The sequence below is a fragment of the Pongo pygmaeus genome, chromosome 1, assembly GCF_028885625.2.
Source record: "Pongo pygmaeus isolate AG05252 chromosome 1, NHGRI_mPonPyg2-v2.0_pri, whole genome shotgun sequence".
Lineage (NCBI taxonomy): Eukaryota > Metazoa > Chordata > Mammalia > Primates > Hominidae > Pongo > Pongo pygmaeus.
Window position 1 is genome coordinate 129,594,136 of NC_072373.2, and position 22,535 is coordinate 129,616,670.

The following is a 22,535-nucleotide window of genomic DNA, read 5'->3' on the forward strand; positions in this document are numbered from 1 at the left end:
CAAATAAAGGAAACACCAGCCAATGTTCTTAATACACAGAAACCTAAAAGGACACGTTAAAGGGGGAAAGAAGAAAATGTGTGGCCCCAAAATAACCTCAGTCCCTTAGTCTCACACAAGCTGAGCAAAATACTGTTATGTTACAACATGCAGCTAAATATAACCCTGTAGAACATTTATCATTCATCATCAAGAGGTAGTCCTTATATAAAACGCAAAAACAGACTCACTCCAGAATATCACTTGAATAATACATACTCCCAAACTGAATGGTTTCATGTTAAAAACTCCTGGTGCTGAGTTTCACTGCTAACTTCTGGGTATAGCATGAGCTTCATTTCATAAAACTTTCCAAATGAAGAAAGAAAATGAAAAAAAGTATGTTATTTAAACCCAGGACTGAATTGGATCAAGTTAACAAGGCAAAGAACCATAACTTTGTAATGAAGATGGTGATGCAGATCCACTGTAACAGACCAGGACTGGATGTTTAAATCCTGTTAACACCTGTTAGCAATTATAGACAGTCTTTAAATTGCAAATACATTATACTCCAAACATTTATTTGTAAAAGATAATATGGTGTTTTTGTTTTGTTTTGTTTTGTTTTTTGTTGTTGTTGTTTAAAGTAGAGACGGGGTCTTACTATGTTGCCCACGCTGGTCTCCAACTCCTGGGCTCAGGTAATCCTACGGCCTTGGCCTTCCAAAGTGCTAGGATTACAGGCGTGAGCCATTGTGCCTTGCCAAGGATAATATTTTGACTTCTGGAAATATTTTCCCAAAGACAAAATCTTAAGATTTTAAGTTTCCTAAGCTAGTCCAAAAATGATAATATATTCACTATTATCATTAAAATCATATATCTAAAATAAAATGTAGTAGAAGACACTATGTTCAAAATTAAAACTAAAATAATTAAGTAAGTGTGTTAGTTTTTTAAGTTAATTATCTTCCCTCAATGCTAATACTTAAGGGAAAGCTAAATTAGAAAAACTTGAAGAAATCAAGGAATACATCTATAATGGCTTTAAAGTGAACCCTGAATTATTTCTAATGTTTTGATTGGTACTTAATTATATACAATTCTGCTTCAAAATGCATAACTTTCCTCAGTATTTGGCATTATGATTACAGCTGATTTCAAATCTGAGGTAGTGGAAAGCAGGGCAAATATGAGAGGAAATTTTCTTGCTGTCACTGGAAGGAAAGTAATTGGGGAGAAAAGTGAACAAGAAAGATCATAAACTTTCTGGGAATACACAGGAGGAAGCCTACCAAACTTGCCAGGGATGGAACCCAACTTGGGGGAGCTGCTTCCCATGTACTTATGGCAACTTTAGGCAGTCTGTGATCTCCTCCAAGAGAGAAGGTGGTAGACCAGCAACCCAATGTATTTATTTTAGTAACTAGGGTATATACTTAAGGAGCTGTACATAGAATTGTTTTTAAAATTAAAATTTTAAGAAGACTTTTCAAATATAGTCATCTTATTCTTTTTCAAATTTCAGGAAGTTTGCAGGTGAGATGTTATCCAAACTTCTAACACAAAAGCCACAAAGCATGTGAACTAAATCTCAGGTCTAGAATCATGGTAACTTGTAAGCTACTGTTCTTTGAACTCACTCAAGAATAGAAAACTAACAATGCACACAAACAAGGAACTGGTTGTTCTCTTCCAGTATTTACAAGAGTTGTTGCTTAGAGAGAGCAGGAGAAACAAGAATTTTGCCCATCAGTCAGGTGTTTGCAGAAAAGATTCCGTGGCAATTTTTCTGTGCATTAGCCCCAACTATTCAAACATGTGCCACACAACAGTATTGTCCTTCAAGAAGATAACAGAATTAATCATCCTTTTTTCTCTTTTTTTTTTTTTTTTTTTGACAGAGTTTCGCTCTTGTCACCCAGGCTGGAGCGCAGTGGCGTGATCTAGGCTCACTGCAACCTCCATCTCCCGGGTTTAAGCGATTCTCCTGCCTCAGCCTCCCGAGTAGCTGCAGAATTAGTCATTCTTAAATGTGCACAGATTTTTTTAAGTAAACATGTTCCCTACATACTTTAGCTTACTAACTTCCACAAACAGCAGAACTGAAACAATTACAGATTAAATAAAAGTAACTTAAACCCAACCAACAGATCTATTGCATACATACTATATATATACACACTATATATATAGTATATATAACATATATATAGTACAACATATATATTATATACAGTATATATAACATATATATATATATATATATAAAAAACATACAGGAAGTTCACCCACCTTCCCTGCAGTAACCGGGAACTTCCCTCCTATTCTGGCTCACTACTGTAGGCAGACCTCACTACTTCCAGAAAACAGCCCCCCTTCACCCTGGCCAGCAATTTCTCACCCCCATCTTCCTATGAGCAACAAGACTTGCATGGCAGGTTTCCTGGTAGTAAGGAAAATGAGGAAAGACGAAGGAAAAGGAGAAAAGCAGAGAGCTTTCCACAGTTCTACACACCAGGTAATTCATTTCTTCATTCAGCAAAGACTTACCAGTACCAGTCACCATGGATAATACCAAGAACAAAGCAAGTATGTTCCTGACCTCATGGCATATCCCTTGTATATCATTTCAGATCTAATCCCAGGAGATCCCCACTTTAAGTACTCCTCACAAAAATCTTTAAAGGTTAAGTAATCAGAGCATTATGGCAGAGTAGCATAAGAGAAATGGGAACGATACAGATAACTGTACCATGGAGAGCTTCAAGTGACATTCTAAAAGGTGAGTTTTTAAAGTGTTTTTAAGTGTACATTAGGTCATTTCAGCTCCCTAAGAGACCCACAGGTCACGAAGAATAAAATTCGAACTTGCTCTCACATACAAGCCCGGCAGAGACTTTGGCCTCATCGCCTGCATTATAGCCTTTTTAGCCACAGCAGCTTTGTCTTGGTTCCTCAGCCTTTCCTAGTTCATTCCCACTCTAAAGCTTTTGTATGTGTTGTTCTCTGCCTAGGATGTTCTTCCTCTTTATCAGCATCACCACCCCAAAGAGGGCATCTCTGAACTTCCAATCTGAAGTAGCCAGCCAGTCACCAGCACATCACCAATTTGCCATTATCACTGACCTCTTATTTGTTTGTTTCTCCCAGCAAAATCTAAGCTCTGTCAGGACAGGGATTTTCTCTCTCTTGTCCATTACCATATCCTTAGAGCTCAGAAGGGGTGTCTGGCCCAGGTGCTCAATGACTGTTTGTTCAATGAAAGAATGAACAAATGAATCACACAAAAGGAGAGAGGAAAATACTATTTCCCACTAAAATGAAAAAAGAGTTTTTATTAGAAGGGAAGGCCACAGCAGCCCTCTACTACCCTCTTTTGACTAAACTTCCAGGAAATTCATTAGTAAATTTTGGACTTCAGTAAGTCAGAGTCAATTTCTGTTACACACACCCAAAAAACTCCGACAGCCAACTAAGAAAAGAGGAAAAGGAAGGAAAAACAAACCAATAGGAGATTCCTTTCATTCTTGTCTGAAGAAAAAAAACTTTTTAAAGCAATAGGAGAGAAGTGGTCAGAACACAGGAAGGAGAAAGAGATGGAACCAGTAGGAAAAACAAAAACAAAAATGGAGAGAGAAAGGTACACAGATACAACAAGAAAGAGTGATAGAGGAGAAAAGAGGTAAGCGGTTATTCACACAACAGTGTTCCCTTGCACTATGGGTGTCGAAGTAAGCTGAGGGCTGCAAAGGTAGAGGCAAAGGACTGGAATGCCAATAATATAGGAGGCTCTTGGGCCTGTCAGTTCTGCCTCCTGTGACAAGTTAATTTATCCAGGTTTACCAGTATGGTGAGGATGTGGAGTGGAGAGGGGTGGGGTGGTTAGGTAGGTCAGGGAGAGATCTTCTCTAAGATGTATCTGTTCCTATAACTGAACAGAAAAAAAAATCACTATACAGCTCTACCAGAGCAGTTCTTCAGAGTGGAAATTATTCTCTGCATTGCTAGGGTAACACGGTAAAAGTCAGAGACCTCCAATCTCATCCTGAAGTTCTTGTACTTAACCTGAGGTCTAGATCAACCAATGTTCCTTAATAAAAAGGAGCAGGAGGGAGACAAAAATTTTTTAAATTGAATTAATAGCGAGAATTTGGTGATCACCATCATGGTTAAATCCCCCAAACTTTAATTGTAATAAAAGGATCTTAACAACTTTAATTTCCTCTATTAATTCAGAAGTAAAATATTTTCATCAGTACACATGTGTAAAATCTAATATAGTTTTTAAACACAACCCAATGCCAGGATATTCTAAATGTTTTTGGGTTTTGTTAAAAATTTATATATCTGGCCGGGCACAGTGGCTTACGCCTGTAATCCCAGCACTTTGGGAGTCCGAGGCAGGCGATCACGAGGTCAGAAGTGTGAGACCAGCCTGACCAACATGGTGAAACCCTGTCTCTACTAAAAATACAAAAATTAGCTGGGCGTGGTGGCATACACCGGTAATCCAGCTACCTGGGAGGCTGAGGCAGGAGAATCGCTTGAACCTGGGAGGCAGAGGTTTCAGTGAGCTGAGATTGTGCCACTGCACTCCAGCCTGGGCAACAGAGCAAGACTCCATCTTGGAAAAAAAAAAAAAAATTCATATATCTGACTTGGAGGCAGTAAAACAAAATGATTTTAGAAACTTTTAAAAGGTTATCCCCATTTTGTCACTATTTTCATTACATTTCAAATATATGTTCCTTGGGAAAAAAAAAAACTAAAATTAAAAATTTTTTTTCTTTTTTTTTTTTTTAGCCAGAGTCTTACTCAGTCACCCAGGCTGGAGTGCAGTAGCACAATCACAGCTCATTGCAGCCTCAAAGTTTTGGGATCAAGCAATCCTCTTGCCTCAGCCTCCCAAGTAGCTGAGACTACAGATATGCACCACCACACCTGGTTAATTCTTTTTTATTTTTTATACAGACAAGGTTTCACTATGTTTCCCAGGTCCCAGGCTAAAAACTTAAAATTTGACTCTGGATAAAATACATAGCTTGCTGCTAAAACTCCAACTCACTTGCAAGTACTGACGAATTTCTCAAAATTTCAGACATTTTTGAAGGGAATATAAATACTTTACCATATTCAAACCAATGAGATTCAAGGATTCTCCAGTTCCTATTAGGAACTGATAACTATTAGGCGAGTTATCACATATTCCTACATTCTTTGAACATGATGGGTCCATTCCTATGTTTTAACAAGCAGTTGATTTCAAATTGAAAGCCTTGCAACTGCAACCTTGGTGACAGGAGTCAAGAGCAGGACTGGATGTGAGATATGGAATCAAAGGAGATCACTTTGGAGCTTTAAGATTTGACAGCCCTGCCGTATTTTGAACTTGCATGGGGCCTGTAGCCCCTTTGTTTTGGCCAATTTATTCCACTTGGAATGGCTGTACTTACCCAATGCCTGTACCCCCATTGTATCTAGGAAGTAACTAACTTGCTATTGACTTTATAGGCTCATAGGTGGAAGGGACTTGCCTTGTCTCAGATGAGACTTTGGACTGTGGACTTTTGAGTTAATGCTGAAATGAGTTAAGACTTTGAGGGACTGTTGGGAAGGCATGATTGGTTTTGAAATGGGAGGACATGAAATTTGGGAGGGACCAGGAGTAGAATGATATGGTTTGGCTGTGTCCCCACCCAAATCTCATCTTGAATTCCCAATGTTATGGGAGGGACACAATGGGAGGTGTCTGAATCATGAGGGCAGGTCTTTCCCGTGCTGTTTTTGTGATAGTGAATGAGTCTCATGAGATCTCACGGTTTTAAAAAGGAGAGTTTCCCTGCACAAGTTCTCTTCTCTTATCTGCCGCCATGTGAGACATGCCTTTCACCTTCTGCCATGATTGTGAGGCCTCCCCAGTCATGTGAAACTGTAAGTCCATTAAGCCTCTTTCTTTTGTAAATTGCCCAGTCTCAGGTATGTCTTTATCAACAGTGTGAAAAAGGACTAATACAGGGGATAAGGAGATATTTGTTAAAGGATATAAAATTACAGCTATTAATAGATAGGATAAGTTCTAGTGTTCCATACCACTGTAGGATGACTACAGTTAACAGTAATATATGGTTTCAAATAGCTAGAAGGAGGATATTGAATGTCCCAAACATAAAGAAATTATAAATGTGTCAGATGATTGATATGCTGATTGCCTGGATCCATTCTGATCACTATATATTACATGTAGCAAAACCTCATTATATGGGCAAAGGACATGAGCAGACACCTTTCAAAAGACGACATACATGCAGCCAACAAGCATAAGAAAAAAAGCTCAGTATCACTGATCATTAGAGAAATGCAAATCAAAACCACAATGAGACACCATCTCACACCAGTCAGAGTGGTTTTTATTAAAAAGTCAAAAAACATAACAGATGCTGGTGAGTTGCAGAGAAAAGGGAACACTTATACACTGTTAGTGGCAGTGTAAATTAGTTCAACCTTTGTGGAAAGCAGTGTGGTGATTCCTCAAAGACCTAAAAACAGAAATACCATTCAACCCAGCAATCCTATTACTGAGTATATACCTAAAGGAATGTAAATCATTCTGTCATAAAGACACATGCACATGTGCATTCACTGCAGCACTATTCACAATAGCAAAGACACAGAATCAACCTAAATATCCATCAATGGTAGAATGGATATTTAAAATGTGGTACATATATACCATGGAATACTATGCAGTCATTAAAAAGAATAAGATCATGTCCTCTGCAGGAACATGGATGGAGCTGGAGGCCATAATCCTTAGCAAACTATTGCAGGAACAGAAAACCAAATACTGCATGTTCTCACTTATAAGCTGGAGCTAAATGATGAGAATACATGGACACAAAGAGGGGAACAACAAACACTTAGGCCAACTTGGGGATGGAGGCTGGCAGAGGGAGAGGAAAATATAACTATTGGGTACTAGGCTTAGTACCTGGGTGACTAAATATTCTGTACAACATACCTCTATGACACAAATTTACCTCTACAACAAACCTGCACATGTACCCCTGAACCTAAAAGATTTTTTTAAGTAAAAGCATTACATGTAATTTTTTAAAAACATGAGTATGTGTCCCATGAATATGTACAATTATGAAGTAAATTTTAAAAATCAAAATAAATATAAATTTTTTAAATAGCACAGACAGACACTATGTTAAGTACTGGAGATACAAATATGAGTGAGACACCACTCCTATTCAACATAGTATTGGAAGTTCTCACCAATGCAATCAGACAAGAGAAAGAAATAAAGTGTATTCAAATAGGAAGAGAAGAAGTCAAATTATCTTTGTTTGCAGATGACATGATCCTATATCTAGAAAACACCATCGTCTCAGCCCAGAAGCTTTTTAAGCTGATAAGCAACTTCCACAAAGTCTCAGGATACAAAATCAATGTGCAAAAATCACTAGCATTCCTATACACCAACAACAGGCAAGCAGAGAAACAAATAGTGAATAAACTCCAATTCACAATTAGCACACAAAGAATAAAATACCTAGCAATACAGCTAACAAGGGAAGTGAAGGATCTTTTCAAGGAGAACTACAAACCACTGCTCAAATAAATCAAAGAGGACACAAACAAACAGAGAAACATTCCATGTTCATGCACAGGAAGAATCAATATCGTGAAAATGGCCATACTGCCCAAAGTCATTTATAGAGTCATTGCTATTCCCATTAAACTGCCATTGACATTCTTCACAGAATTAGAAAAAAAAAAAACTGTTTTAAAATTCATATGGAATCAAAAAAGAGCCTGAATAGCCAAGATGATCCTAAGCAGAAAGAACAAAGCTGGAGGCATCACTCTACCTGACTTCAAACTGTACTATAAGGCTACAGTAACCAAACAACATGGTACTGGTACAAGAACAGACACAAAGACCAATGGAGAGAATAGAGAACTCAGAAATAAGACCACCCACCTACAAACATCGGATCTTCAACAAACCTGAAAAAAACAAGCAATGGAGAAAGGACTCCCTTTTTTTTTTTTTTTTTTGAGACAGAGTTTCGCTCTTGTGGCCCAGGCTGGAGTCCAATGGCGCAATCTTGGCTCACTGCAGCCTCCGCCTCCCGGGTTCAGGCGATTCTCCTGCCTCAGCCTCCTGAGTAGCTGGGATTACAGGCGCCCACCACCAAGCCCGGCTAATTTTTTTGTATTTTTAGTAGAGACGGGGTTTTACCATGTTGGCCAGGCTAGTCTTAAACTCCCGACCTCAGGTGATCCATCCGCCTCGGCCTCTCAAAATGCTGGGATTACAGGCATAAGCAAACGTGCCTGGCCAGAACTGCCTTTTTAATAAATGGTGCTGGGAGAGCTGGCTAGCCATAGGCAGAAAATTGAAACTGGACCCCTTCCTTACACCTTACACAAAAATCAACTAATGATGGATGAAATACTCGGATGTAAAACCCAAAACTACAAAAACCCAGAAGAAAATCTATGTAATACCATTCAGGACATAGGCAGGGGGCAAAGACTTCATGATGAAAATGCCAAAAACAATTGCAACAAAAGCAAAAATTGACAAATGGGATCTAATTGAACTAAAGAGCTTCTGTACAGCAAAAGAAACTATCATCAGAGTGAACAGACAACCTACAGAATGGGAGAAAATTTTTGCAATCTATCTATCTGACAAAGGTCTAATATCCAGAGTCTGTAAGGAACTTAAACAAATTTACAAGAAAAAAAACAAACAACCCCATTGAAAAGTGAGCAGGGGACATGAACAGACACTTCTCAAAAGAAGATATATTTGCGGCCAACAAACATGAAAAAAAGCTCAGCATCACTGATCGTTAGAGAAATGCAAATCAAAATCACAATGAGATACCATCTCATGCCAGTCGGAAAGGCTATTACTAAAAAGTCAAAAAACAACAGATGCTGGTGAGACTGCATAGAAAAATGGACATGTTTACGCTGTTGGCAAGAGTGTAAATTAGTTCAACCATTGTGGAAGACAGTGTGGCAATTCCTCAAAGACCTAGAGGCAGAAATACCGTTTGACCCAGAATCCCATTACTGGGTATATACCCAAAGGAATATAAATCATTCTATTATAAAGATGCATGCACGTGTATGTTCACTGCAGCACTATTCACAATAGCAAAGACATGGAATCAACCTAAATGCCCATCAATGATAGACTGGATAAAGAAAATGTGGTACATATACACCATGGAATACTATGCAGCAATAAAAAGAAATGAGATCATGTCCTTTGCAGGGACATAAATGGAGTTAGAAGCTATTATCCACAGCAAAGTAACACAGGAGCAAAAAACCAAACACTGCATGTTCTCACTCATAAGTGGGAGCTAAACGATGAGAACACACATGAACACATAGTGAAGAATAACACACACTGTGCCTCAGAGGAGGAAGAGCATCAGGAAGAATAGCTAATGAATGATGGGTTTAATACCTGGGTGATGGGTTGATCTGTGCAGCAAACCACCATGGGACACATTTACCTATGTAACAAACCTGCACATACTGCACATATACCCCAGAACTTAAAATAAAAGTTGAAGAAAAAAAAATATGTGAGTAAGAGTTATCCCTTCACTCGAAAAGCTCATTCTTCAAAGGCAAGTGTGCAAAGCAAGTAATTACAAGGAGCTCATCCTAGTAGATCATATTATGTGCAATTAATTGCAAAATGAAGTGAGAAAAGCTATAAATGAGCCATGTTCTAAGTCAGATAGTAAGAAAATGACAGTGAAGAGCTGGGAGGCAGTGAGTGAGGGGTAGGCAGAAAAACTAGGGAGAAAACATCAGGAAAGGTTTATCAGAGAAGGGAATTATGGCTTCTTAAATTAAGAAATTTCCCAAAGCAGGCCCACTAAATGACTCGTACACCCACTCTTGAAAGAATTGTCTGATTCATCCTACAGTATGTATATTCACATGGAAAGGCTTGTCTGTCTACTCATTAATTTGAAACTATGAACCACAAATATTATTTCCTATTAAATAATTCTATGAGGTACTGCAGCCCTTCTAAAATATTTCTTTGAGGCTGAGGTTACACTTTCCCAGTCCTACTATTTAGTTTTTGTTTTTGTTTTTGTTTTGTTTTGTTTTGTTTTGTTGAGATGGAGTCTCGCTCTGTCGGCCAGGCTGGAGTGCAGTGGCGCAATCTCGGCTCACTGCAAGCTCTGCCTCCTGGGTTCAAGGGATTCTCCTGCCTCAGCCTCCCGAGTAGCTGGGACTACAGGCGCCCGCCACCATGCCCGGCTAATTTTTTGTATTTTTAGTAGAGACGGGGTTTCACCGTGTTAGCCAGGATGGTCTCTATCTCCTGACCTCGTGATCTGCCCACCTTGGCCTCCCAAAGTGCTGGGATTACAGGCGTGAGCCACCTTGCCGGCCGTCCCACTATTTAGTTTTATTACCCATAAACTTGCTGTCTAACTACATCCCTGGCTTTAAGTCCTCATCAATTAAAAGTTTGAATTTCCATAATGAAAATTCAAAGCCCCTACAAGCATTTGTTATGGGAGTTTGGGAAGATAGGCCCAGGAAAAGCAAAGCTAAGGCAGCAGAGCAACAAGGAAGAAAACTAAGAAAGACACAGAGACAGAGTGTTGCTGACATGAGAACCTAGTAGTTTACATGGCCACAGTCTGTTTTTTAGCATGGCAACCCTATTTTGAGCACTAAAAATCTTAGAAATAACTGAACACACAGCAAACTCAACAGCAGTTGCAGTTAGCTCTTTTTTTTTTGAGACAGAGTCTAGCTCTATTGCCCAGGCTGGAGTGCAGTGGTGCTATCTCAGCTCACTGCAAGCGGTTAGCTCTTCTTTTATTTAAAATTTCAGAAAGTGCTCATGAAGAGGGGTTTAATGAATTAATTCACTTTCCAAAATAGGGGAAAGGCCACAATTTTACTCACTCTATCAAATAGAAAACATTTCTTGAAATAAAAATTTACATAAATCAAAATTATTCAATCAAGAAAACCCTTATAAACCTAAGGTTTTAGATTCGATGTCTTGAGGTGAATGGGACATTATATAACTTTTCAGCCCACACTTAGAAACTAAGCCCAATGAGATACTAAAATGACAGACCCAGTAAGGCAGGCTCAGCGCTGGCTCCTCAGGGCCCACAACATTGACCTAGCTACAGGCTTCTCAATCAAGGTTCTCCCAAACTGAATCAATGCACATTTTGGTTGCCAGGAAGAAGGGAGGAGTATGAGAGGGCTTTAAGGGTAACACAGCGATTCAAATGAAAGTGAGATAAGAAAAGATAAATCATATTATTTGAAGGCTTAAAACAAACTCAGATTTTCCCAAAAAGTCAAGTACCAACTGAATAAAAACCATCCAGAGACAGGTATGCATCTTGATGTTTAGAGAGAGCAGTCTTTGAGGAATTCAGAATACTTTCAGTTTTCCTTAAGCCATTCATGTTAATTGCAAACTAGCCTAGATGCAGAGCAACCAAACAATCACCTGCTCATTCAATGCCAAAATCAATGCCCTAAGAACATTCAAGAACCTTCTGGATCTAAGCACAGTAAGTAGATTCTCCAATGGCTATGTTTTGCTGTCTGCAGGTTACAACCCATTAGTGAGCAGTGAAGTCAATTTGATGGTAAAGACATATTTTTAATAAAATAGAACAGAATATAAAATATCAGTACGCTTTACACCTTGTAAGAATTGTTTCATAAACCTCTTGTTTCAATTATACATGTGAATGGTGCGTGCGCGCGCGTGTGTGTGTGTACTAGGCTGCAATGTAAAATGTGTTTCTTATGGTGAATTACAGTGAATAAAGCTTGGAAAACTCTGTCCTAAAATACCAGCCCAACCTACTTTATATCATTCCTTGCTTCTCTTATTCCCCTATCACTCCTTGCACTTAGACCTACCCCAACACATCCATGGACATCACCAAAGTAAACATGAGAACAACCGCCATTATACCTGGTTGGTACACGAAAGTTTTGGGGGTGTTAGCCCCATTAGCCAGAATCAAAGCCCAGAAGCTACCTGGAGAAGAAACTGTATGACTAGTGTATTTGAAACACTACAACACTGCTTTCTAAATAGAAAATTCTACTCTTCCACACTGCATGCTGTTTCTAATCTTTTTGCAGACTATTATGGTTTAGAGGTAGTATAATATACCAAGACCAGCAGTGCTCGGTGACATGCTATATGACTGGATAAAGCTCCCAGCTAGAAACTTAGGGATCAGGGTTCTAGTCCTTCTCCATTAGCTGGGTTTGATCTTGGACAAGGTACTCGACCTCGCTGGGTTCAGATTCTCCAACTGAAATATGACAAAGCAGGACTGCAGAAGGGTTCTTCCTAGTGAGTGTTCTGTGGAGATACTTCACCAGTCTTGCAAAAGTGGGTCTTTTTTTTGTTAATTAAGATGTTTATTTTTAAAACTAAAAGAAAACAGTAAACACAATCAAATACATTCAATATCAAATTTTACCATGCTGCAATTACCAGGCAGCCAAATAACCTCATTTTTCATAAAATTTAAAGAATTACCTTCAGTTTCTGTATATATTCTAGTAAACATCTCATTGATTGGAAGCCTGTAGCTCTGCATGGGGAATACGTCTAAATGTGAGTCTGCTCTGTTCAGATATTTGTATAAAATGGAACACTGATAGTCCTCACTCGGGTAAATGCCAGGTGAAGCCTAGGTAGACGTGTACAGAACATGCTCTCATATCAGGCATGGCAAACAATTTCAAGTCACACTCTGATAATGGATAATGTCTTCAGGGCTTTGAGTACCTCCTTTCTGATTTTTTTTTTCATAATGAACGCATGCAGCTAAAAATTTTCAAGATCCAACTCTAATTGAAAATTTTCTAGTATTCCTCTTTCAAGCATATGAATTACTTCTTTTTTTTTTTTAATGGAGTTTTGCTCTTGTTGACCAGGCTGGAGTGCAATGGCGCAATCTCGGCTCACCACAACCTCTGCCTCCCAGGTTCAAGTGATTCTCCTGCCTCAGCCTCCCGAGTAGCTGAGATTAAAGGCATGTGCCACCATGCCTGGCTAATTTTGTATTTTTAGTACAGACAGGGTTTCTCCATGTTGGTCAGGCTGGTCTCGAACTCCCAACCTCAGGTGATCCGCCCACCTTGGCCTCCCAAAGTGCTGGGATTACAGGCATGAGACACCGCGCCTGGCCCCATGAATTAATTCTTAACTGGAAATTATCCTGAGACTGCAAGGATGGCTGTTAAAAAAAATCGTTGACAGTTAGCAGCAAATACTTGTATGTATAAATAAGTAGTTTCACCTATTGAGAAAAATAGAAATAATGCTGAGAGTAAAATTAACATTATCATCCACAATATTAATTTCAAATGTCTGTAGGTACAGTATTAACAAAACCCATTTCAGTTCTATATAACACACTGTTTTACTCAGTAATTTTAAGAAAATTAGTTAATGCTTTGCAACACTGATTCTTGCTGTTATTTTTACAATTAGTACCGACTTCATAATTTATCTTTAAGCACATCACAGGTTTTAAATTACTCCATATTAAACTTCCACAAAACGTGGAAGTCAACCAACTAAGACTTATTTATCAATTAAACAGTCATTCATTTCACAAACACTTATTGAACACTTAGGATGTGTCAGACATTGTTCTAGATGCTGCGGCTATTGTGGAAAATAAGACAAAGTCCTTTCCCTTAAAGGGAGAGATAATAAACTGGTAAATAAATAATTTCAAGTGCTTAAAAAAAGTACATCCCCTTAATTCAATATATATAGTTTGAAGTAGCAAAAACCGCAATTACTTTTGCACCAACCTAAAATGAAACAAATGGATGTTAGCTTCCTCACATAGAAAGTATATGTTATTCCAAGGCTACTGATAAGATTCAGAAATTTGTGAGTAAATTACTGTAAGCATACAGAGTGCATCACTACTAAATATATAGTACTAAATGCAGTGAGTATGTATGCCTGTGTGTGCAGCTGCGTATGTGTATATAAATTTGAGAGCTTATTTACAACACAAAGGAAGTTTATTATCAGGATGCCAAAAGAAAAAAAGAAAAAAAAAACTGAAAAGACTGATGCACCTTAACTTGACAAATCTTCCACTAATGAAAAGCAAACAGCTAATTTTCCTCGCCCACAGCTAAATGAAACAGGCAAGAAAAGTTGAGTAAGAGGTGACACTGCTCTACCCATATGCAGAAGGCTAACAGAATGTCCAACCTCAAAGAGTCTGAAATTGAAAATGCTGTATGAGTTTAAGGAGCCTGATCTGTTTCAAAGCCACCAAAAATACAAGCCTACAAAGATAAAAGACTGGCCCATTTACAGGCAATATCACAAAAGAGTTGCCTATCAAACTATAAAAGGAAGGAACTGCAAACAGGAAATTGCCCAGCCCCAGCCATGTGCCTCCCCTCCCTTCCTCTCCACTAACTTCTATAAGCAGAAACAAACACTACCGTTAGATTTACCAACAAGCCACAGAGAAGGATGACAGAACACTAGTAGCTGACATCTAATATATTATTGGTTTAATAAATATTTAAAGTAAATGCCTTTATTATTTTGAACCAAATTTTGATAATTTTACCTATATTTTAAATGACATTTGTTTAATCTACAGTTTTTTAATGTCAATGTAAAGTAGTTCTGAAATCAGAATTTACAGAATTGTGAGTCAAAAGATAAGCAAAATAATATACTTGGTCCAAACAATAAAAACAAAAAATCACAGTTAATTGTCTGGGTATATCAGTGTCCAATGATTTAAACACACACACTCTAACCACTTTTAAATAATACTGTTCTGTTAAAATTTCTGTATATTCAGCAGACAGCTTAATGTTCAAAAATCAATGGGTCCATTATCAGCAGTTCCAATTAAGCACATTTATATTCAGGTATACAGAAGTACTTAATAGAGCATTCTGACATTCTAATGAGTAACAGCAGGAAAGGTCTATGGACTTCCTAATTTTTTACAGAAACTTGGACTGATGGGCATGATTTCTAGTAGTCTGTATCTATTGAAACAAATAGACATAGAAAAAATGACTTCATCTTTTTTTTTTTTTTTTTTTTTGAGTCAGGGTCTGGGCTGGAGTGCAGTGGTGTAATCATAGCTCACTGCAACCTCAAACTCCTGGCCTCAAGCAATCCTCCAGCCTCAGTCTCCAGGTAGCTGGGTCTATAGGCTCCCACCACTGTACCTGGCTAACTTACTTTTTTAATGGAGGCTAACAGCACTTATCCACTCTAAAATGGTCTAAATATAGGAAACAAATATAAAAACACAAAGTTTTCAAACAGTTAATAAATCTATAAATAAAACTATGAGAATAATCAACCTCATTAATCAAAAAAATGATTACTAAAACAATGAGGTAGCATTTTTCACCAATTAAATTTCTAAAACTGTAATGTTCATACCCAATATGCAAAGATTACATGAAATTGGAGATTTCATATAATACCAAATTTAGTATAAACTGGCTTAAGTATAGCAATATGCTCCAAGAGTCTTAAAAACTCTGAAATTTAAAATTATTTACCCCACTTCTGGCAATCTAAAGACAAAAATCCACGAAAAGAAACACTTATAATATAGAAAGAGATCTGTTACATTATAAAAAATTTTGAAAGAAATCTAAAATGTTAAACAATGGTATTCTCTCTAAATGAAATATTATTTGGTCACCTGAATAGCAAAATGGCAAAACATACATAGGCTAAATTTTAAAAGGCTCAAAAAACTACACTGCAATCACACCTAACAAATAGTTCAGGTTTAGAACTGCAGGAGAATTTTTCCACATTTCTTCTACAATGTGGTTACTCCACTTTTTAAAGTTTTTTTAATTGTAAGGGAAAAAAACACCCCCATCTTCTCATTAGATTATCCCCTTTTCAAAATGGACATTTAAAATAAAATTAAATTAAAAATTAAAAATAACTAGTTTTCTTCCAGCCTCCCTTCACTCCCCTACCACCAGAAAAACATCATCACCTTCATGCTATTCTCCCTGTCTGACAGTTCCTCAGCAACCTGGCCTGCTGGGATGGACCATCTTGGAACCTCCTCTCTCGCCAGGTCTGAACCCAGCCCTCCACACCCACACCAACAGGCAGGGAGTCATGCACCTTAGTATCCTCAACTCCAGGAACAAGGCCCGTTACATGAAAATACCTCAAAAAAACATTTGTTAGATAAATTCATATTTACCCAATTGTACCTATTGCCCACTTTAAACAATTGTTTATTGCTCATCTGTCCCACATTTTAAGCTAGGCATTGTTTTTATATATATATATTTTATTCCCTAGAGCCTACCATAGTGCTAGGCAGGGCTCACAGTAGTTAAACAAAGATTTACTGAACTAATGAATACCTGACTACAGATCTCACAAATTCATTTGGTTTAAACAGAATATTCCCTTAAAATAACATCCTTGGAGAGAAATATACTCATACCTTCCAGTGAATTATACTAAGCAATAATCAGATTAACAACCATATGAGTGTTGTTACTGAGCCAAGAAGTATTTAAGTGAAAAATATGATGGACAAGAGGAAGATGGGCAGACAGAAAGAGGGGAAGTAGCTGTCCGATCTTCAGGGAGGTAGCCTAAAGGGTCTACGCACAAAAGTGAGTGATAGGAAGTAGGAGATTGGGTCAGAAAACTTTGTGGAAGGCCACACAGCTTCCCTGCCAGGGCCACCAGACATTCCTAAGTGCATACAACGTCAGACACTGCACCGATGACACCTTTATATAAATGACCTCCTTCAGTCCTCACCGCAAGTAAAATAGGGTATTATTATGCCTATTTTAAAGATTAAAAAAACAGGAGTTTGGATAAGTTAACTTTCTCAGGGCATACAACTAACAATTGGATTCAAAGCCCAGTGAGCCTGTGGCTATGTTAAAGTCATTGCTCACAACCACTAAGCCAAATGGAGAATGGCTTCTTTGCAATTAGTCACAGACTTAGGAGTAGAGTATAACTACTTAGGTCTTAAGTGTAGTCTACAAAATAAATAGCCAACACAGACATGGTTAGACAGTCTAAAAACCTCAGGCTTGTTATCCCCAATTCAGACATGACATCTGGTTCAGGCTAGTCTCAGTTAATCCACAATGTAGACCTCTAATTTAGCAATGCAAAGACTTAACAAGTGGGTAAGGAAAGTATACAATGTGGCTACCACCTCTGTTTAAGCATCCTCCACATAACAGAAAAAAAATTGTATTTCTTTAACTCTGAACTTAATTTTCTAAGCTAAACAGTCACACTCATTTTAACGTCTTCTCATACATATTATTTTCCAATTCTTCAGTCACAGTGACCTGATCCAAATTCTCCTTGACCTTCTTGCCATAGGCCTGCAAAACTGAAAACAATATAGTAACACAGGTACTAGTAAAGACTTGGTCTTTAAGCACATGGCAAGAACCTAATTAATTCATACTTATAATTTTTAAAAGCCATCTTTTTCAAACTCATATCAGAGTGTTTTAGATGCTACAATGATCTAAACATCGTAACTTCAAAATTGCACTGAGTGTTGCCCTGGAACGGAAACACCTTTCTGACAAAGCTGGTTTCTTCTTAAATCTGAGCCTTCCATCTCAAGGAGCACAATGTCACAATGTAGGGGGTGAAGAGATGCTCTACTAGTAGAGGCATCCCTAAAATGGGTGCCTATCATCTGCTAAGTGTCACTGTGGTCTCCAGTGCCCACATCATTCCAGCAACCCTGGCTTTAAGATCACTGAACATGATGGTCTATATCAGGGTGTCTAATCATTTAGCTTCCCTGGGCCACATTGGAAGAAGAAGAATTGTCTTGGGCCACACATAAAATACACTAACACTAAGGATAGCTGATGAGCTTTAAAAAAAAAAATCTCATAATGTTTTAAGAACGTTTATGAATTTGTGTTAGGCCACATTCAAAGCCAGCCGCAGGTTGAACAAGCTTGGTCTATATTTTATCTCCTTTTTGATCCTTATGACAGCTCTATGAGAGAAAGCATAAAAAGTCTCCCCCCACTTAGATATAAGGAAATAGAAACACAAAAGCTGTGAAATACTTGAAGTCATTATCTAACAGAGAAACAAAAGTGCCACAAGATGGCACACTCAAAAGTAAGCCATGGTGTTGGTGGCACAACAATTGGAAAGTAGTTAATACCACTGGGCTATACATTTTAAAATAGTTAAGACAGGAAGTTTCATGTTACGTATATTTTACCACAAAAAAAATTGGGAAAATACAAGTTTATTTTTTTAAAAAAGGCTAGGTAGTGATGTAATTTTGTATACCGGTTACTACCCTTGGTCTATGATCTTTACTTTGATTCTGTATCTTCAAAGACCAAAGTTGGCTGTCATGACTACAAATATTCTGATAAAGGGGAAGACACCACTTTACACTTTACGCCCAACTTCATTATTTTCAGGAGTTTCCCATATATTACCTCTTTCTTTCATGTTTTTTCATCCCCTTATTCATTCACTCAAAAGATACTTACAGAGCACCCATTATGTACCAGGCACAGCTCTAAATTGATAGTGTTCAAATACTGAAATAGTTCTATACCAGTTGGTAAATAGCTGCAGCCCACAGCACACCACTCCACTCCACACTGGCCATCCTAGTCTCTTCCTTGGGACCCACCCCCACCCCCTAAGCCCTAGACTTCCCCATGATTCAGCAAAGCAAGAAGCCTCCAGGACCCTGTCCCAACTTCCAACTCAACGGGTGAATACCCGGCCTAACCCCTTGTTAAATATTTTATCACCCTCCACACACAGCAACGAACAAAACAGATAAAGTGCTTACCCTCTAGTCTGGGAAAGAGATAATAAGCAAGTAAATGCATAAACAAACAAAGTAATTTCAAATAGTAGCATGCTGTAAAGAAAATAAAGCAACAAAGGTCTAAAGGATGACTAGCGGTGGAGGTAACAGGGTAGAAATTAAAAGAAAATCTCTCTGAGAAGGTAACATCTCAGAGCCAGGCACACAGAGGTCTGAAGTAAGAACATTCCAGATAGAACAGAAACATCAAGGCTCTTTGGTAGGAACAAGCATGGAATTTCAGTTAGAAGGCCAGCATGAGGGGAGCATCTTGAGCAAGGAGACCACAGAGGTAGAGAGGGTCAGATCAGAAAGGATCTTAATGGCATTGGTAAGGATAAATTTTATGCCAAGATCAGTGAGCAATCACAGATTTGAAACAGGGTAATGACATGATCTAATTTACAATTTTAAAAGATTACTCTGACAGTTGTGTGGCAACTAAATTAATGGGAAGCAAGAATACAAAAAGGAGACAACATATAAAGCTGTGGTCATAATCCAGGTGAACAATGACAGTGGCTTGGGCTAGGTGATAGCAACAGAGATGGAAAGATACATTCTGATTCAATATGTTTTAGAGGTAGAGCTGACCAAACTTATGAATAAGTAGAATGTGGGATGAGTGAACAAAAGAAATCAAAATGACTACTCTTTCGATTTACCAAGTCACTGATGGTAGTCCACTTACTAAAAAGGGAATGACTTGGGAAATAAATACATTTAGGGAGAGAAGGAATAAAAACTTCTGTTTTGTCACAATAAATTTGAGGTATCATTTAGATGTATAATATGGAGCTATCAAACAGGCAGTTGGATATTTGATCTGTACAATAATCCTGTGAAGTAGATAAGGAAACTCAGGTATTATCCAAATTTTACAAATGAGAAAACTAAGGCTTTGAGAAAAAGGTTTGTCTTAGTACAAAATACTTTTATTAGTCAGTCAATGACCCTTAACAGAGGGCTGATTCCACATTTTAAGAACAAGAACACCTTCACTGTTAAAGACTTCTGTTTGATAAAATATACCTACCTACCTAGCTTGCCTCATGTAAGTTACATGGCTGCTCTGAAGGTAAAGGTCTTTTGTATCCAGAGAAGATTCCCCCAGAAAAGGGACACTTATCCAACTAGCAACATTTAATATATGTAAAATTTAACTGAGATATATGTATAATGGATATTATTGACTATCTTACAAGACTGTCAACAAGTAAATACATACAGACAATAGGAAGAAAGGCATAAAATTCTCTTTAAGGATCCACTGCCAATTTTTAGTTCCATTTGTATTAAGGGTTTGTGTCAAAAAGCCTTCTAGGAAATACAGTTCCAAAATTAGAAAAATCAATTGGGACACGACCAGTTCAAGAATAATCACTTCACACTGCTTCTCAAGACTGTAACTAGTGTGTAAGACAAGCTCATGCTGTACTCAGCACTTCTTCCACCATGCTAGGACTGCTTTTTCCCCTTTTGGTTGCTTTAAAGTGGTGGAAACTTCTGCATTAGAAGACATATTTTGTCACAGAGTATTTTGTCACAAGCTCAACACATCTGTTATAATCCTTTCAAAGTTCTAGAGGCACCCTGCTGAAATGAAGAACCACACTAAACAAAACAGGAAGAATAGGTGTTAAAAAGGAAAGAAGAGGTTGGGTGTGGTGTCTCACATCTGTAATCCCAGCACTTTGGGAGTCCAGAGCAGGGGGATCACTTGAGGCCAGGAGTCCTGAAGCCAGGGTGGGCAACAAAGCAAGGCACTGTTTCTACAAAAATAAAATGAAATTAGCTGGCTGTAGTGGCACACACCTGCAGTCCCACCTTCTAGGGAGGGCTGAGGCAGGAGGATCGCTTGAGCACAGGAGTCTGAGGATACACTGGTCTACGATTGCACCAGTGCACTGCAGCCTGGGGGACAGAGCAAGACTCAGTCTCAATAAATAAATAAATAAATAAATAAGGAAAGAAGAGAGAGAAGATGCAAGGGAAGGAAAAAGGGGTAAAGAAATGAGAAGAGTAGGGCAAACCTGAGGTCCCCAGAATGGCAGGCACAGGTTTGGTGGCTGTAGAGGTTGAGGTGGATGCGCTGCTATATTTTCTTTTTTTTGCAGAGGGGAGCGGGGGACAGAGTCTCACTGGTTAGCCAGGCTGGAGTGCAGTGGTGCAATCTCGGCTCACTGCAACCTCCCACTCCTGGATTCAAGCGATTCTCCTGCCTCAGCCTCCCGAATAGCTGGGACTACAGGCTCGCATCACCACGCCCAGCTAAATTTTTGTATTTTTTAGTAGAGACATGTTGGGCAGGATGGTCTCCACCTCTTGACCTCGTGATCCACCCGCCTCAGGCTCCCAAAGTGCTGGGATTACAGTCATGTGCCACCGCTTGATTGATATTGACCAATTGATCCATATTTTGATCAAGGTTATGAAGCCCCTGGTGTGCAGGAAGCAGCTGCAGTGCTGGTGGAGGAGGAAACTCGCAGATACCAACCTACTATGAACTACCTGAGATACCTGACAGTCTCGGATTATTCTGCTTTTGAAACTGACATAATGAGAAATGAATTTGAGAGACTGGCTGCTTGACAACAACCAACTGAATTGCTCAGTATGAAACGATATGAACTTCCAGCCCCTTCCTCTGGTCAAAAAAATGGGATTACTGCATGGCAAGAATGTGTAAACAATTCTATGGCCTAGTTAGAGCATCAAGCAGTTACAATTGAGAATCTGAAACTAATGTCACAGCATGGATGTAATGCCTGGAAAGTATACAATGAAAATCTAGTTCATGTGATTGAACATGCACAGAAAGAACTTCAGAAGTTAAGAAAACATATTCAAGATTTAAACTGGCAGAGAAAGAACATGCAACTCACAGCTGGATCTAAATTGAGAGAAATAGAGTCAAATTGGATATCCGTGGTAAGAATTATGAGACTGAACGGACTATTTTTCAGCGAAAAAATAAAATCTATCAAATTAAACAGCAACATGGAGAGGCAAACAAAGAAAACATCCGGCAAGACTTCTGAAAAGACAATTTCGCGGGTAGAAAAGTTGGGCTCTCACAAAAGGCATCTGAACTTTTAATGAACTGTGAAGGACAACAGCAACTTCCCAAAACCATTGATGTTTAAATGTTTAGAAATCACAGAATGTGTGGGCTGCTGCGGTAATTCTATTTGTATATCTCAACAGAATTAAAATGTCTAGCTTGGTGATATTTTTATAGCCATAAAAAAGAAAAACCTTTAGGCTTTCAAAATAAGTATGACTTTAGAATAATATTATGTCATAGAATTAATTTTGAGCCATGTGGGTCATATTTTGTATCCAAGGATCTTTATTCAAAGCTTTCAACATGTACAGGAAGTTGGAAACTTTTGGTTTATTACCTTGTCTAATAAACAGATAGTTCTAAACACATTCTTGATTACCAAACAAGACTTCAGAAACACAGTGACTATACAGAGTCATCGTTACCATCATCATCATAGATAACTGTTATATCAAGCTTAATATGTGCTGAACACTGTCCTGAACACTTTGGGTAGATAAACCAGACAAATATGAATAAAAATCATTTGGTCCTCACAA

General features: G+C 38.3%; 1 protein-coding gene and 1 pseudogene across 5 annotated transcripts in view; one reads left to right on the forward strand and one right to left on the reverse strand.

Annotated features, from left to right (window-relative positions):
• The window catches only part of CDC14A (cell division cycle 14A), a 176,352-nt gene that overhangs the window by 107,423 nt on the left and 46,394 nt on the right, over positions 1 to 22,535 (reverse strand). The gene's annotated exons all lie outside the window — the stretch shown is intronic.
• LOC129030053 (pre-mRNA-splicing factor SPF27-like) lies at positions 2,713 to 21,973 on the forward strand (annotated as a pseudogene).